Genomic DNA, 15,154 nt, shown 5'->3' with positions numbered 1-15,154 from the left:
CGAGGTGAGGCCACAACTTCCTAGTTCCAGGTCCAGCAAGTAGTGAGGCTGAGCATGTGCCATGGGCACACACACATGCACAAAATACATATGCACATATCTGCATAGAGAGACAGATGTCTACACATGGCTGGCCACACCAACAGAAAACACAGCACTTAAGCAAGAAGAGCACAAAAGGCCTCATACTGTTCCTCTCTCTCTCTGATTAGGATAAAACCCATTAGTGGAAAACATGTAAAAATATACACATGTGACCAGCAGTTGCCTCTGGATCCCAGTCTCCCCTGCTGCTGTCACTGGGACAAAGGCACCCCCAGGCTGCCACCACAGTCTGGTTGCTTTTGCTCTGACCTGCCACACCCACTTCCCCACCCCCCTCCCCAAAACACCCACCTGTTGTGGGGATCAGGCACAGGGCACTGCCAGACACCACTACCTGTTTATACATTTTATCCCTTTTCACCTCTATTTTTCCACATTTGTTTCTCCTCAAATGACCTTGATTCCTCCCTTTGCTCCACTTTTGGTTCCTCTCCTAAATATCCCGCATTAAGTCTCTTGTATGCCAAAAATGCTGTTGCCAGCATTCCGTAATGGATTCCACACCCTTGGAGGCAGGAATCCCCCTAGACTCCCAGTCTGTAAGGCGAACCAGGGAGAGCCTCCTAGGCAGTGGGGCCGGTAGCTTGGAGAGTAGAGGTGCTTGGCTGGCACTGATTAGGTTACTGGGTTCCTCTGCCTTGCATTGCTCCCCTACTCCTTCATGTCTATGAAAATTAGCTTTAAATTAGATAGTGTAGAAGTCCCACTTTGCACAGAGATCATCAGTTACTAGGCTAAAGTGAGCATCAGTCAATGACCTTGCTCTTAGGTGAACCTTGCTGTCACCCAAGAGGAGCCTGGGTCTTCTGGCAGCATGGCGATGCCAGATAAAACATTCACCTAACAGCAGGGATCCTGATTTTAAATCCTGCGGTGCCATCAGGTCTTTACAGGTAGGTATAACAGTGTGTGCTCTTCAGTGCTTTATGTGCAGGTTAGAGCACAAACTGGAGGCCAGGTCTTCTTCCAGGTGCCTGAATCATCAAATCACTGACTCATCCTCACAATCCTCATCTGTCGCCCCACTGCTTTGATGAACCTGCCATCTCCAAAATACATCTAGAGTCTAGATGCTTTCCCAAGAGTTCAGGCTTGCAGCTAAGAAGAGGAAGAAGAGGCAGAAGAAGACGCAGCACCTTCTTTCCTCTTGAATGTTAATCCTTGAACATCTGCACATAAAGAAGGAAAATAGCACTGCCAACACATGCTCCAGACATGTATTTGGAAGAGCTCTATGTAGCCATTATAACATAGATGCCTACTGGACTGAGTCCCCATCTGAGAAACAGTTCTGTACAACTCATTATGGGGGTCAATGTTAAAAGTTCTTGAACTTTTATAGAGGCCTAAACTTATGAGGAAAAAACTTCAAATATCTGGGGAATACTATACATGGGAAACATGAGTACCTGTGGACTTAAAATTCCTTGAGGATTACATGGCAAGATGTTAAGAGCTAGATTTTGGATGTCTACCTACAATGGGAATTTGAAACTAAGTGATTGAGACAGCCTATCCTTCTGTACTCATAAAGCCTATCTGGCATGTACATTTGTTATGTGTCTACCTAGCCACCCTGATGGGTTCTCTGGTTCTTATCTCTGCAGTCTAAATATAGGCTTTGAAGCACACACAGAAAACACCTTGGTCTGAGCTGCAGTCCAACACATTTGCAGACACATCTCCAAAGCAGGCAGAAAAAACATGTGCACCCGGCATCTGTTCCAAGAGACAGCTACACCTTCAGACCATGAGTCATGCAGTGAATCAACACCTGAGCTGGACATCACCTGTGTTGCTGGAATTCAAGCATAAGAAACCTGAAATATGTTTTGGTTTACTGCAAGCTAAGTGTGCGCAGCACTTCCAGCTATATTGCTGGGTGTCTTCTCGGAAAAACTAAATGATCCTGGAAGTTCTACTCCAGTAGACTGACATTAAAAAATAAATCCCCAATTAACATGAGCCCACGTTTATGTTATTTCTTCTAGCCAACGTTCACAGGGCTTTTTGCATCCATTATTCAGTACAAGCTTCCTCACAGACTTGTGAGAAAGACAAGCATTACTTTCCAGACTTTCTGTATAAATAAACAAGCTCAAGCAAGGTTAAATAGCACCAGGTAGCGCAGGAAAGCTTCAATCCCAAATTACTGCAGTATCTGCATTAGTAGATAAAGGGGTCAAAATTCCAATGCTATTTCACAGTCAAAGTGTTTGAAATTACTTGTCTGTGGATTCATCTTTAATATACAGAACTATCTTTCCTCCTAAAGACAGAAAACCAATGTAATTAACCTGGGGTTCATGCATTTTTAAGAAATAGAAGGCAGATAAGATGGACTTTGCTCTTTCCCATTAACCAAGCTCTCCTAAGGAAGATGAATGAGATGGGCCGTGTCGCAGTTGTGCCTAAGCACTCTGGTCTAAGAGATAAGATTATTTCACCTGCAGTTTAACAAGCTACTGGTAAGTGACTGGAGGTTCTCACTACAAATGTGGTGCAAAACACATTAGCTCAGACTTCAGTATAGGTTAATGAAAGAAAAAATGTTTTCCCTGACAAGTACCAGGGAAGGAGCAAGCACATTGGCAGTCACCTGTCTTGGCTGACATGCAGTAACTTATTAAAGTTCAGAAACCTACTAGTCTACTTGAACCTTTAGAGATAAACAACCTATCACCCTAATTAAAATGCAGCTCTGGAAGCTGCCCTTCAGGAGTAATGGAATGTGCAGTGCTGGCTTGATTCTGTCTCATACAGGAGGGAGAGTGATTATGCAAAGTCATGAGTTCACTTTATAGATGAGGGAGTAATATTAATGAAGGAGCTCTTGAAAACGGAGAAGCATGTGCAAAGCTTTCCTTTCAGAATAAGAGATTATACTGCCAGTGTTGAATAAAAGCTCGGTAGGTACTAAAAGGGTTTATTCTTATTGGACATTTTTAATGTCATTTTTTTTCTACATTTGGCTGTATCTACCATAAAGAATTATAAGAACTTACATCACTTTTATTTTGTAATTGTGTTTTTCTTCAGGAAATAAGCCCTGGCATTGGGTTGGCACAGGGTCACCTGTGCACCACCATTTTTTAGGATGTTTTGAGACAGAGGTGAACAGGCAGCTGGAGAGAGTGCAGGACTGCAGGGAAGGAAGGGGAGAAGGAAGGAGTGTCACAGCCTGGAAGCCACCTTGCCCAGACAAGAACTGGGAAGCCAGGCCACCTACTGCTCTTGCTGCAGTCAGGGGGAGAGCACAGTGTCCTGAGCTGAGGGGGTTGCTGCAGGACAAGTGGCTCTGAATAAGCACCTAAGAAACCAGAGAGCAAACGCAAACACTAAACCCTGCAATAAATGATAAATAATGGCTCCATCTTTATCCTATATAAATCTACAGAAATTTTCTTATGTAAGCAGAAGGGGATCGGGAATCTTTGGGAAGGAAAACATGTTGAGTAATCGCAACCTTACAACTAAAAGCCAATTTTGAAGTGGCCTCATGCTGCATAACAATTTCCTTTTGCTTTCTGTGCTTGCAGGATGGGTGCTGTAGAGGGAAGCGCAAGCAGGCTGCATCCTCGTGTGATCCTCAGGGTATTGCACAGCCAATAATATACAGAGGCTCAAGAAATCCATCTGAAGCACTTTGCAAAATCCTTCTATTCAACTTATGTTTTTTCTCCATTTGGGGGATTTTCTGGAGGTGATTATTTTCTCTATAAAATGGATTATTTTTGAAGTATTACCACAAAGTTTACCAATCATTCATCAGAGCTTTCTGACAGCAATCTGCTTCATTCCATTCTTGGACTCTAATTGAAAAATAATGTAATTTAAAATGCCAGAAGCAGATTAAAGTCAGCAGTTGTCAGAACTCCATTCTTTTAAGGAAAAAATTAAAATGGTTACTAGCCACTACCTTACTCCATTCATTTTTTCCCTCTTCCCTATTGAATAATATGGTACTGAGAACATATAGCACTCACAAGCAAAATGAAGATAAACATCCTGTAACAGATTTCAGAACTATCCTTGAACTAGAAGCATGAAGAAGCAGATGAAACACTGAAATGCACTCTGAATTTTAATGGATGCTTTTAAAATAATCTCTATTCAGAGATAATATTGTGTGGAAAATTCACTAACAGGAAAACAGCTTGTAGTGATGTCTCATATGTGAAAATAAGCAGAAAAGCAGCCACAGGAACAAGGAAAGGAACAGCCCTGTGAAGACATTCTTCTTCCATTTCAAAACCTCTGCTTCTCCCAGGGTTCCCACATTGGCACTGAATATAATGGCAGAACAGTTGCACCTGCATTTCCTTGCATAAAGAGTTATTTTAAATTCACAATGGGGACAGTAAAAACAGTGGCAGCCTAAGAATGTTTCCTAAGGAAAGGGGAAGACAAGACATCAAGTACTACAACATCTGACTTAAATAAATCCAGAGAACAACCTCTCTTGACAACAGTCAAAAGTCTTCAATAAGGTTGCACTGCCTAAAATGACTGAATGTCAGAGGAATCTTTGCAAATAAAATATCCAAGGATTTTCTGGGGCTTGCCTCTCTGTGGATGATCTGTGAAATGAATTTCACCCTGAGAGCTGCAGTGGTGCCAACAACAATTATTCTTGGTTTATATTTACAGCTAGTTCTTTTGTCTAGCACCCACAGTGCATACTGTGAACTTCAGCAAAGAATACTTTGTATGCATAGATCAGTGTGCAGCCCAGGCTCTGCTGGGTGGCGTGTAGGTCTTTCAAAAGGACATAAAGTCAGAGCTTTCAAAAGGACATAAAGTCAGAGCAAGAAAGTGCCAAGAGTAGGGAATAATAGTATGTCAGCCAGACCACTCTGGAAAAGCAGGTTTTCAAATCAAATCTGGCCTGATTTGCATTATCAGGACATAGCTTTACCCTAAGCAATGTTTGAAGCAGCCAGTTTGAAGCAGCCAGTTCCAGTCTGTTCCTTCTGGAATATCCACGAGCCAGAGTTGTTTCCAGGGAAGAGACAAGAAAGGTGATACAACATTCCGCTCTTTCTCCCTGCAATGCAGACATTCTCAGCTCTCTGTCTACAAGACACAGAGATGCCTTGTCTGGGAAATGTCACCATAAAAAGCCAGATAGGTTAGCTCACAATTTTGCCACCACCAGTCTTGTGGCAGCTGGCAGAGATTACTTCTCATTTCCGTCTTAGAAAACATTATTTAGGAAGTTGTCCCCTTGCCTACACACAGTCAGTCCTGAAAATTCACAGAGAAGGCAATTGTTCAGACCTTCAAAAGGTGTTTCCAGGTGGGTACTCCACACAGCTTCCTTCGCTCCCTGCTCAAGAAGGACTGAGGTATCCTCTCTGTGTTAGGTGGTTACATGGGATTGCAACACATTACAACAGTGGGTTCATCTTGCTCTGTCTTTTGCCACAACCTTGTCTTGATCAGGTAAGTAATCAAGCCTGCCAGTCTGTCCTAGAGTCAGTTTCATCTGGATACAGCCCCATCTTACCCTCCAAATCATTCCTTTTCATACAAATGCAGAGATTCATTTTTGTGAAAATATATTTTCTGAAATTTAATCTCTTTGAGTACTGAGAACCAAATTTTGCAAAGGGAAGGCAAATGAGAACATTTTAGCAGGTAATAAAAGGATGATCAAGCTCATGGGTTTTCTCATCAGGAATCCTTGTCTTGTGGCTGAATGATTGTAGATACTAATAATCCAAAATAGTGTGGTGTCTTGCATTCCAATGACAGAATTGTTATTGTACAGATAATACTTCAGGCTGCATGAGAGAATGTGGTTTAGTAGGTCATGCCCTCAAGGGATATTTTTAATGGGAAATAACTTTTATAAAACCAAAAATGAGTTAGTAAGATACTAATTCCTCACGCTCTTCTGCAGTGAGAACACCCAAAGGCACTCTAACATTGACTGCTAATTTTTGATTCTGTAAGCATAATTTTGCATCGTGCTTAAGACTAAATTAGTTCACAACATCTTCTTACACTTCATATTTTTGTAGGCATTACCTGTTTGTTTAACTCTAGTATTTCCTGGGAGATAATGTGCCTCATACCACAGGTCTCCATTGTAGCATCTAGACTCTGCTGGAGCATCCTGATGACCAGTGACATTCTCTGTTTATTGCTGTGTGAATCAACTGGTTCCACTTCAGCAAAGAGCAGTTTGTGGCAATTGTAAAAGTTGAACACTTGAGAATTACCTGATACTGAAAATGACAAAAGCATCACTAGCCCTGAAGGCTTCAGCTCACAGATGGAGAGAGCTCTGATGCCATCTACAGAGAAGACACAGGAGGGAATGAAATAGGCAGGCGTCTTCTGCGTGGTTTCAGGCCAAGCAGCATGAGGTTTGGCCAGGAATCCTTTGGATTTCTGGTATAAACTAGTGAGCCCTCATGTCTGACCCAGTGTGGTCCTGTTGGCAACCTGTAGTCAAATCTGGCATTCAGAAAACTTCCATCTGGTGTCTTCCCTGGAGGAGATGCAATAGTCATTCAAGTATGAATGACACTTGAAGAGACAGATGCCTCTTCCAGAGGCTATGAATGAGCTGCCACAATACTGCTGCTGCTGCCTCTGGCAGATGAGGGTAGGACACAGAGACAGACCTTCCAGCCATAACTACCTTCTTCCAATTTCTCCTCACTGCCTACAGCAACAGCGGATCTCCTTGAGACAGTCAGGGGGTGCAGCTGTTACTGCTCTTGATGGTAAGAAATTGAAGCAGCAACAGTTTCCAGGAGGTGAGAGTTGCTGGTGAAAAAAATGGAAAGAAGGATGCCAAAAAAAGTAAGTTATTTTAAAACACCTGAGTGAACACTTTGCCTTATTCCTGTTCAGACGCAAGGGCCAGGGCAAGATTTGAGATGTATTTTTAAGCAGAAGGATATATCCCTGGCACCCAGACACTTCTGAAGTGTCTTTACAGAGCTGAAACCCAGTCTTTGGACTGAGGACATGCTCTTTCCTTTGCCTGGACTCTGATGCTCAGAGACCATCTTGGCTGTGGAGCCAACATACCTCAGCCAGGCACTGCCTGGAGAAATGAAGAACAGAAACAGCTCTGCCCCAGAGCTATGGGTTTAGATAAGAGAGTCTTGATACTAAACAGACAGAGCACAGAGGCAGTATGACACACCCAGATAAATGATAAGGCAGAAACACTGTGATGCAGCTGGCAATGCTGGAGCTACAGGGCACAGTACCAGGAGGAGATGCCAGGACAATCACCAAGGGTCCTTTACAGAAAGCAGGCAGCTTGAAAGGAGTCTGCCTGAAAAGAAGCCCTGAGCCCAAAAACTGTACTAAATATTGGCAGCCATCTGAGGGCAAAAGGAAGAAAAACTGAAGGGTGTAAGTAACTCTCACTGGTAGGACTGTGTAATTCACTATTCACATATGATCATTATTCAACTCTTCCGAAACTTTCCTCAGGTAATGAAGGTTTTCCTGTCCCCTTAGCAAAGCACTCAGCATTTGTCAGTGATAATGTGTTGTCCATTAAATTTGGCTGGAGAGTCATTTGGCTTTCTCAGGTTTCAGAATAGTTCTTGACTCAGTTTTGGTTTACATGTTTAATGAGGTTTTCAATCCTGCTCTCAGTTTGGTTTTCCAAAGTCTAAGATTGCCAATAATAATTACTCATATCCTTATGTCCTTGTGTTCTTCTTCACACTCCTGGGTATAATTCACAGATTAGTCAGTTGGTCATAAAGTAAGGGACAGAATGGCCCTTTCATACATGCCCCAATGATAAGCAAAAGAATTCCTCTCTAGGTAACTCCTGAAAGGACATTTCATTTGTCTTACTGACACCAAAGAGACAAGGGAAACGGGAAAGACTCACTTTCTGCATTTCTCAGCAAAGCCCCTCACTGGCTGAAGAACAGTTATGTCTGGAGAATTGCTTTTCTAGCCTTGTGTGTGGTCAATGCATCTGACTGCTTCATAAATACTTTTAGGGAACATTCCAACATTTGTGGGAGAAAAAAAAACCACAAAAAAAAAAAAAGGCACACAAAATACCCCAAACAAACAAACAAAGCCCAACAGAATCAAGTATTTATTTTCTAGAGATATCATGTACTGGAGTTCTTTCATAATGGCTATTTCTGTTGTACCAGATGACTGGTGGAGCATTAATCAGCTTATCTGCTGGCTTCTGTGTGCTAGAGTGGCATTTTCTCATGCTATTACTATTGATCCATTACCATTCCATTAGCTTACAGAACTGACTTATGGAGCACTTTAAAAATAGGAAAAGTAGATACTACATAAAAGTGCCCTCTGTTTTTATTAATACACTAGAGCTAGATTCTCAAGGATTGACACTACTGATGTACAAGCTACTATACCTTGTCTGCCACTTAGCCTTGTAGGTATGTGATTCATCTTATTCCCTGTGGAGATAGTGCTGGCCTGATATGGGATGTCCATTGCTTTCAATAATACCTTTTGGTTTAATACTAACAGATAAATTAGCTGTAGGATTACAGAACACATGGAGTCTAATCACACTATATTCTAACTTTAACAATATTTACAGTTTTCAGCAAGCCACTTCCCCTGTCAGTTCCTGCTCTAGCAATCACAATGATAAAAATTATCTAGTGAAGAATTTTTTTTACACAGCCTACTATGGACAAATAATTTGGGAAGCAAAAAAGTTTTTGAGCCCCAGAAATTTTCCATATGCTAAATTCCACTGATATCCCAGGAATATGATCAATCCCCACTGTTTACATTTTGACAACAAGGATCTAAATAAGCACCAGCTCATTCATAAGTAGGACTGGCTTTGAAAAGAGGTGAAGTGGATAATTTTAGAAAAATACACACTGGCTCAGTAACAGTGACAAAGCGGCCCCATTTGCACCGACTGGTTCAGAGAGTAGAGAACAAGTCAGCCCCACAGCCCGTGTAGTACACAGTCGGCACCCCTGCCCGCTCCCGTCTACCTCTGCCCCTTCTGGAGAGAAGCCCCACCAGCAGGGCTGGGACACCGTCCCAAGCACAGAGGCGAGAGCAAAGAGAGACCCCGGGGTGGAGAGCACTACCTTGTCTCACCTTGCCCCTGGTCAGTCGCCTGCTGTCGCCTGGGTAGGGCTTGGCACAGGAGATGGGAGCGAAAAGGGGGGCAGGTACTTACTGTGTCCAGGCACGGAGGCAGCAGATACATGAGATACCCTTGCAGAGAGGGGGATTTGCTCAGCCTCAGGGCTCCCAGCCGGCCAGGGAAGACAACACTTCGATGAGCAGCTTTGCTGCTGACACAAAATTGATTTTTTTATGACTCAGTAGGAGGACAAAATAATACATTTAATTTTCAGCTATGGGGAAGAAAACCACATTTGCCTGTTTGACAGAGGTCACTGAGCCTACCTTCCTTGCTGAGGCTGTGAAAGAATAAAACTGCTTTGTGCAGTGCGGTGTGACAGAGTGCCAAAGAGGTCCCTCTGACAAGAGCAAGGAGGAAGCTCTGTCATGTCTGCCCCAGACACGTGCAGCACATTTGATTCACCCTTTTCCTGCAGCTTAGACACCCACTGACACCAGTGAGGTTAACTGCTAGCAAGCCAATTTGCATTCATTTCAGACCTGAGAAAAATAATGGGTGTATAGAGCATAGTGGTGGTGAATGCAGCCCAAAAAGATGGGTGACTGACACAGCTGTTAATAAGTTAAATGAAATTTGCTCTACTTAAACTCCACATTCTCTCTCTCAGCCAAATGTGCTTATCACAGGGTATACCTTAGGAAGAGGATATAGTTTGCTTCTTAATTTGTACACAATGTGCCAATATAAAATCTATCAGAACCTTAGTGAGTGTGGTCAGGAGTCACAGGTTTTATGAGCTTCCAAGATAAAGCTTGGTCTCTCTTAAAATGAATAGTGCCAACAAACAGGCTTTATTCTTGACTGTCTTCCTGCACCACTTACCAGCAGTTCTGAATACAACCCTTTATTACTGTAAAAATGACTGCAGATAGCTCCCAGAAATGGACTCTCAGGGGCATGAGGAATGCATATCTTCCTTTTTAAACTGTATAAGGTATAAGGATCTTCCATATTTGCAAATTGCTCCACAAAAAAAAAAAAAAAAAAAAAAAAAAAAAAAAAAAAAAGAGAGAGATATATATAATATATATATATATCTGTCTATCTATAAAATGAGGTAGTCTGGGAAAATAGGCCTGGGGCAAATTTGAATGAAAGTGGTTATTAACACTGTGGCTTCAGGGAACAGATAAAGAAAATAGAATGGATTTTGTAAACTCATTATACTTTGTCCATAGCTTTGACAGTGTCTGTTTAATTCCTTGCACACCTGAAGAAACATCTTTACCTCTATGGAGATCATTCATATTAAATGAATAATTAGTTTGTTCTGTTGCTTCAGTTTTTATTTAAAATATAATTCATAGGCAAATTCCATATTCCTGCTAGATTTATGAATTATAAACCATACACTAAATCAATTTTATTTAAACCAACAAATTTTCTCTTTCAAAAGATAGGAGCTCTTCTGCACTATAAGACTACCTTTAGCAATATCTAAGTAGGCAAATGATAATTACTCTGTTTTTTTTCTGTCAAGCCTGTGAATCTGATGCACACTAATTGGAGTTTTTTGTACAAGTAAGTAAAACTTCATTCTTCAAAGTGCTGAACAGCTTGCCTAACGCCTGGAAGTGGTAAGCCCCACTTCAAGGTGCCAAGATCCTCTAAGAACACTGACATTTATGGGTCGTCTGTTATAACCCAAGGTTTCTCCAGTTGCCTAACAGAGTTTAATGCATTCATTATAAATTCTGTCCCAGAGTAAGAAATCCCTTTTTATTTATCTGTCCCATCTTTGTGTTTCACTCTTGGTTAGACATAGTTAACGGAGAACAGTAAGTGTTATCAGACTTCTAGGAATATCAGCTGCGTTTGTAATCATCTTCCCAATTCTTATTTTAAAAATAATATATGTGAGTGTATTAATGCAATGTAATAATAAGTATGTCTGAGCAACTGCATACAGTGCAGGAAAGTACTAGACCAAAACCTCACACTCTGAATTCTTTATCTAGCTCAACTCTCTTATGATGTGGCTGAAAATGGAAGTAGGGTTTATTTTTCTTCTGAACAGTAATTCTCTGTACTCCTGTATTTGCAGTTGCTGTTCCACACCCTGATGCACTGGACAACAAAAACCAGGCAAAAATCACCTGAAAAACTATTACATTACTATAATGATAACACCAAAGACTCAGGGTTTTTTTTCTAAATTGTTATTGACCTTTTTCATGTCCTTTCTTGTCTTTCTGACATGTGCATAGAAGACATTTTTTGTTCAACATACATGATAAATGCTTGTCAAAAGTTTGTATGCCCAGACAATCAAAATTGCATCTATATTTTTAACTCTGGCAAGCATTAGTGTAAGTCTCTGTCTTTAAAATACCACCAGTTCAGTCTGTTGGACAGTCTTCCTGACCAAGAAACTTCTGTTGAAGTGTTTCTATTTCCTAAGAATGCCACTATACATCATCTGCATTTCTGCTCCCATGGGAGTTCAATTTCTTAATTACATACATAAACCATTGTATGTTAGGTGTACACTGCATAATTACAAGGGAAGACCTAAATTTCACAGCTATTTTAATGGTGCAGTTTTTTTAAGTAGCATTCTGCTCATTTTTATCATCATACATTACTCAAACTAGAAGAAACTGAAAATATTGTTTTCAATTAAAAGAAGTTTTGAAGACTTCTCTCAAAAATTAGGAGCTGGGGAATAAAATCCATTATTTAATTCTATTATGATTTTCTGCTCACACCAGTATTGTGCTTCACAAAATACTACCAAAAACTAGCTGAAATTTGCTGTAGCTGTTTCACTAGCTGCAATGAGAATTTTGTACGCAGACAAAAAGTAGTTGCTTTCATGGATTCTACTGGGCAAGATCTGCCCACTGTTTGAATTGTATTGAGTATCATACAGACGTGTTAGAGTGATATCAGATTTGCCAGCTTTGTCTCTGATGTGTTGGAAGTTGTTCAGACTTTTCCCTCAGCAACATAGAAATTATTTGTTTGAGGAGTATGACCATATTGCCATGAGTTGCTGAGCACTGATTCTTTTTGAAATAAACAGTGCAACACACAATAGTAAAGGGAAGGGTACATTTTGCTCACTTGGAACAATAAATGAAAAGAACATTTTTCCCACAGTTGTGCTGGTATGACTGCTATTGGAAAAGATTCTATGCAGTTGTTCTGCTATGAACATTTGTACTGAGGCAAATACATGGGACACAGACTGGAGGTACAGAATGAAATGTGGAACACAACACACTGGAATGTCTGAAGGTACCTGCACTGAAATGCTGAAAATTCAGAGAGAATTTCTTGCTTCTGGAAAGTTTTGTCATTTATTTCTGTCTCAGAGACATATGTGCTCAGATCCTTCATTAAAAAATAAAGATAATAATAAATGTCCTACACTACCTCCTTAAAATAAAGATCTTTTTCCTTACATCACCTTCTAAATTGATTTACTTTTCTACCTAAAGGTTTGGAATGTTTCACAGTCTTTAAAATATAAAGGTCACATCTCCTCACATACCACATACCCATTTAAACTTCTTAATAAATATAAAAGATAATAAACTATAAGGAATAGGAATAAAAATCTCTAATTGCTATAAAAAGTTGATTTTAACATCAAATTACAAAAATATTACACAGTTACTCTTCCAAAACAATGGGGTCCCTCCAGATGGGACACCTTTTGCTGTGACTCTCTCAGCTGTTTAAGTGATCTCCTGGGTGAAGCCTCTCTGACTAACTGCTCATTCCATTCAGCGGCAGAATACAAATCCTTCAATAAAGTGCAGTTCAGTCACCTGGAATACTGGGGTGGTTTTTTTTGCATTCAGATGGATGAATGACTAGTTTTAGAGTAATTGGAATGTCTGATACGAGAAGCTGCATTCTGCAGGACCAAGGAAACCAAGAACCAAGGATGGGTGAACTTCCTCTTGACAGATAGCCTTTGGTTAGGGCGCTCCGCGGGGCTGGGCATTGTCAGAACTCAAAGAGCCATTCTGCTTCAGGACAATCGAACCAACATCATCCAGCGGAGTGATCTAAATCTCCTGAGCACAGGAGTGGCGGGGCTTTGCATTTCCAGTCACTTGCCCTTACTCAGCTCAGCTCAACAAGAATAACACTAAATATTCACTGGGGACAAAGGGTCTCGTGTCTCCCTTGCACTTTGTCCGTGCGAGCTGCAGGGGCGGGGTGTTCCGGGGCCGGGCTTGTGGAGTCTGCTGCTGTATGGCCACACTGGATTGGCGATGTGGTAAGAGGCAACACAGGTCACAGTATCAGCTTTGAGGGCAACTCAGCGTGAGCAGAACGATCAGGACTTCAGGTGCAGGTGGGGGATACACGCCATAACTAACCATTCAACTAAGGTAAGAGGATCAATGAGCCCTGAATAGATGAGGATTACAGAAGGGCAGAGACATCTGAAGATAATGAAACAACTAAAGATACCTGTGCCATCTCGTTGGGGTTAATAGGAGGACAGCAAGTAAACCAGCATATGGGAGAGAGGAGAGAGCAGGAAAAAAGGAAAGCTTTGATTTCCTTTGTTTTAGGGGTACCAGCAGGAAATAATGCAGTATTCCCTTCTTTTCTCCATGGTCATGAATAGGAGAGAGAAGTGAGAAGTTAAGTTTCAGGCTTGCTCAGCAACAGAATCAGAAGTAAGGAAAGCAACTCTAGCTTTATTCTTTATCAGTTCTCGTGGGGGGAAGAGAGTTGGTGAGGGAGCAGAGCAGATTTGATTTGCATATCAGCTGGAGCAGCAGTGGGCAGAGTGGGAGGACAGTAAAACTTTCTGTATATTTCTGAGATGAAGAGAGCTATGAAAACTTGATACCTAGTTTCACTTCATTTGATCGTTATTGTGTGGGGCACAGAATAAAACTAAAATATTCCATTTTATTGGACAAGGGACTTTAAGAGAGCGATGCAGTATTTAATTAATGTTGTCATGTTCTTATGTTAATTGTACTTCCTGTTTTTTTGTATTAGTATTCAATATGAGTATATTACACAACTTGCATTGTGGTTCATGCTGAATAAAATTCTAAGGAAAGGACAGAAATAGGACACTTATGAGGGGGAGCATGAAATTAGTGACAGGGAATTACTTTTTAATTCCTATTTTTCCCTTTTTTTTTTTTTGAGAGAGGTTTGAAAAAATTACAGCAGTGGCTTTAGCATGTGTTTTCTATGACAAGACAAATTTCTCCTTATGCTTCATTTAGCCCAGCCCATTTAGGCTGGGGGTAAGAATACATGAAACTTCCCATTTCAGGATCAGTGGGATAAACCATCAGGCCATACTGTCTTGTACAGTGGCATTAGAAAATGCCACTCAGAGAAAGCAGAAGAGACCAGTTGCCTACTGCCCACAAGGCTTGGTTAAAAGGTGTCAGAAGGTAATACACATCACTGCCTGTTCCCTTTAAGGAATTTATCTACTCCCTTTTAAGGCTGTGATAGTATCTCCCTTTTGCCTTTTTAAAATTAGCTACACCAAGTGCTCTCTAGCCCTAGCATTGCAAGATGTAGTAAATTTTACTTCCGCATTGACCTTTCCACCACCCTCATAATTTTGTAAATTTTAGTCCTTTTTCCTTTCCCTTTTCTACTCATTTCCCTTTTAAACAGCTTCAATCTTTTGAATCTTTCCTTATAAGACTGCTGTGACATCCCCTCAATCATTTTAGCTGCCTTTCTCTGTACCTTGTCTAGCTCCACTGTGTTTTTCTTGAGGACCCAGGAGTTTTAAGCTCACAAGATGAGAAGTTTACATAGTGGCACAATTATGCTCCTTGTGTTATTTTCAACACCTTTCCTGCCAATGATCTGCATTTTGCTGGCTTTTTAGGGGGCTGATACTGAACACTATGTCGATAATTCTTGTAAAATGACTGTGATATTTCCAAGATCACTTTC

The sequence above is a fragment of the Coloeus monedula genome, assembly GCF_965178545.1.
Source record: "Coloeus monedula genome assembly, chromosome: 4".
Classification (NCBI taxonomy): Eukaryota; Metazoa; Chordata; class Aves; order Passeriformes; family Corvidae; genus Coloeus; species Coloeus monedula.
This window is presented reverse-complemented; position numbering follows the sequence as displayed.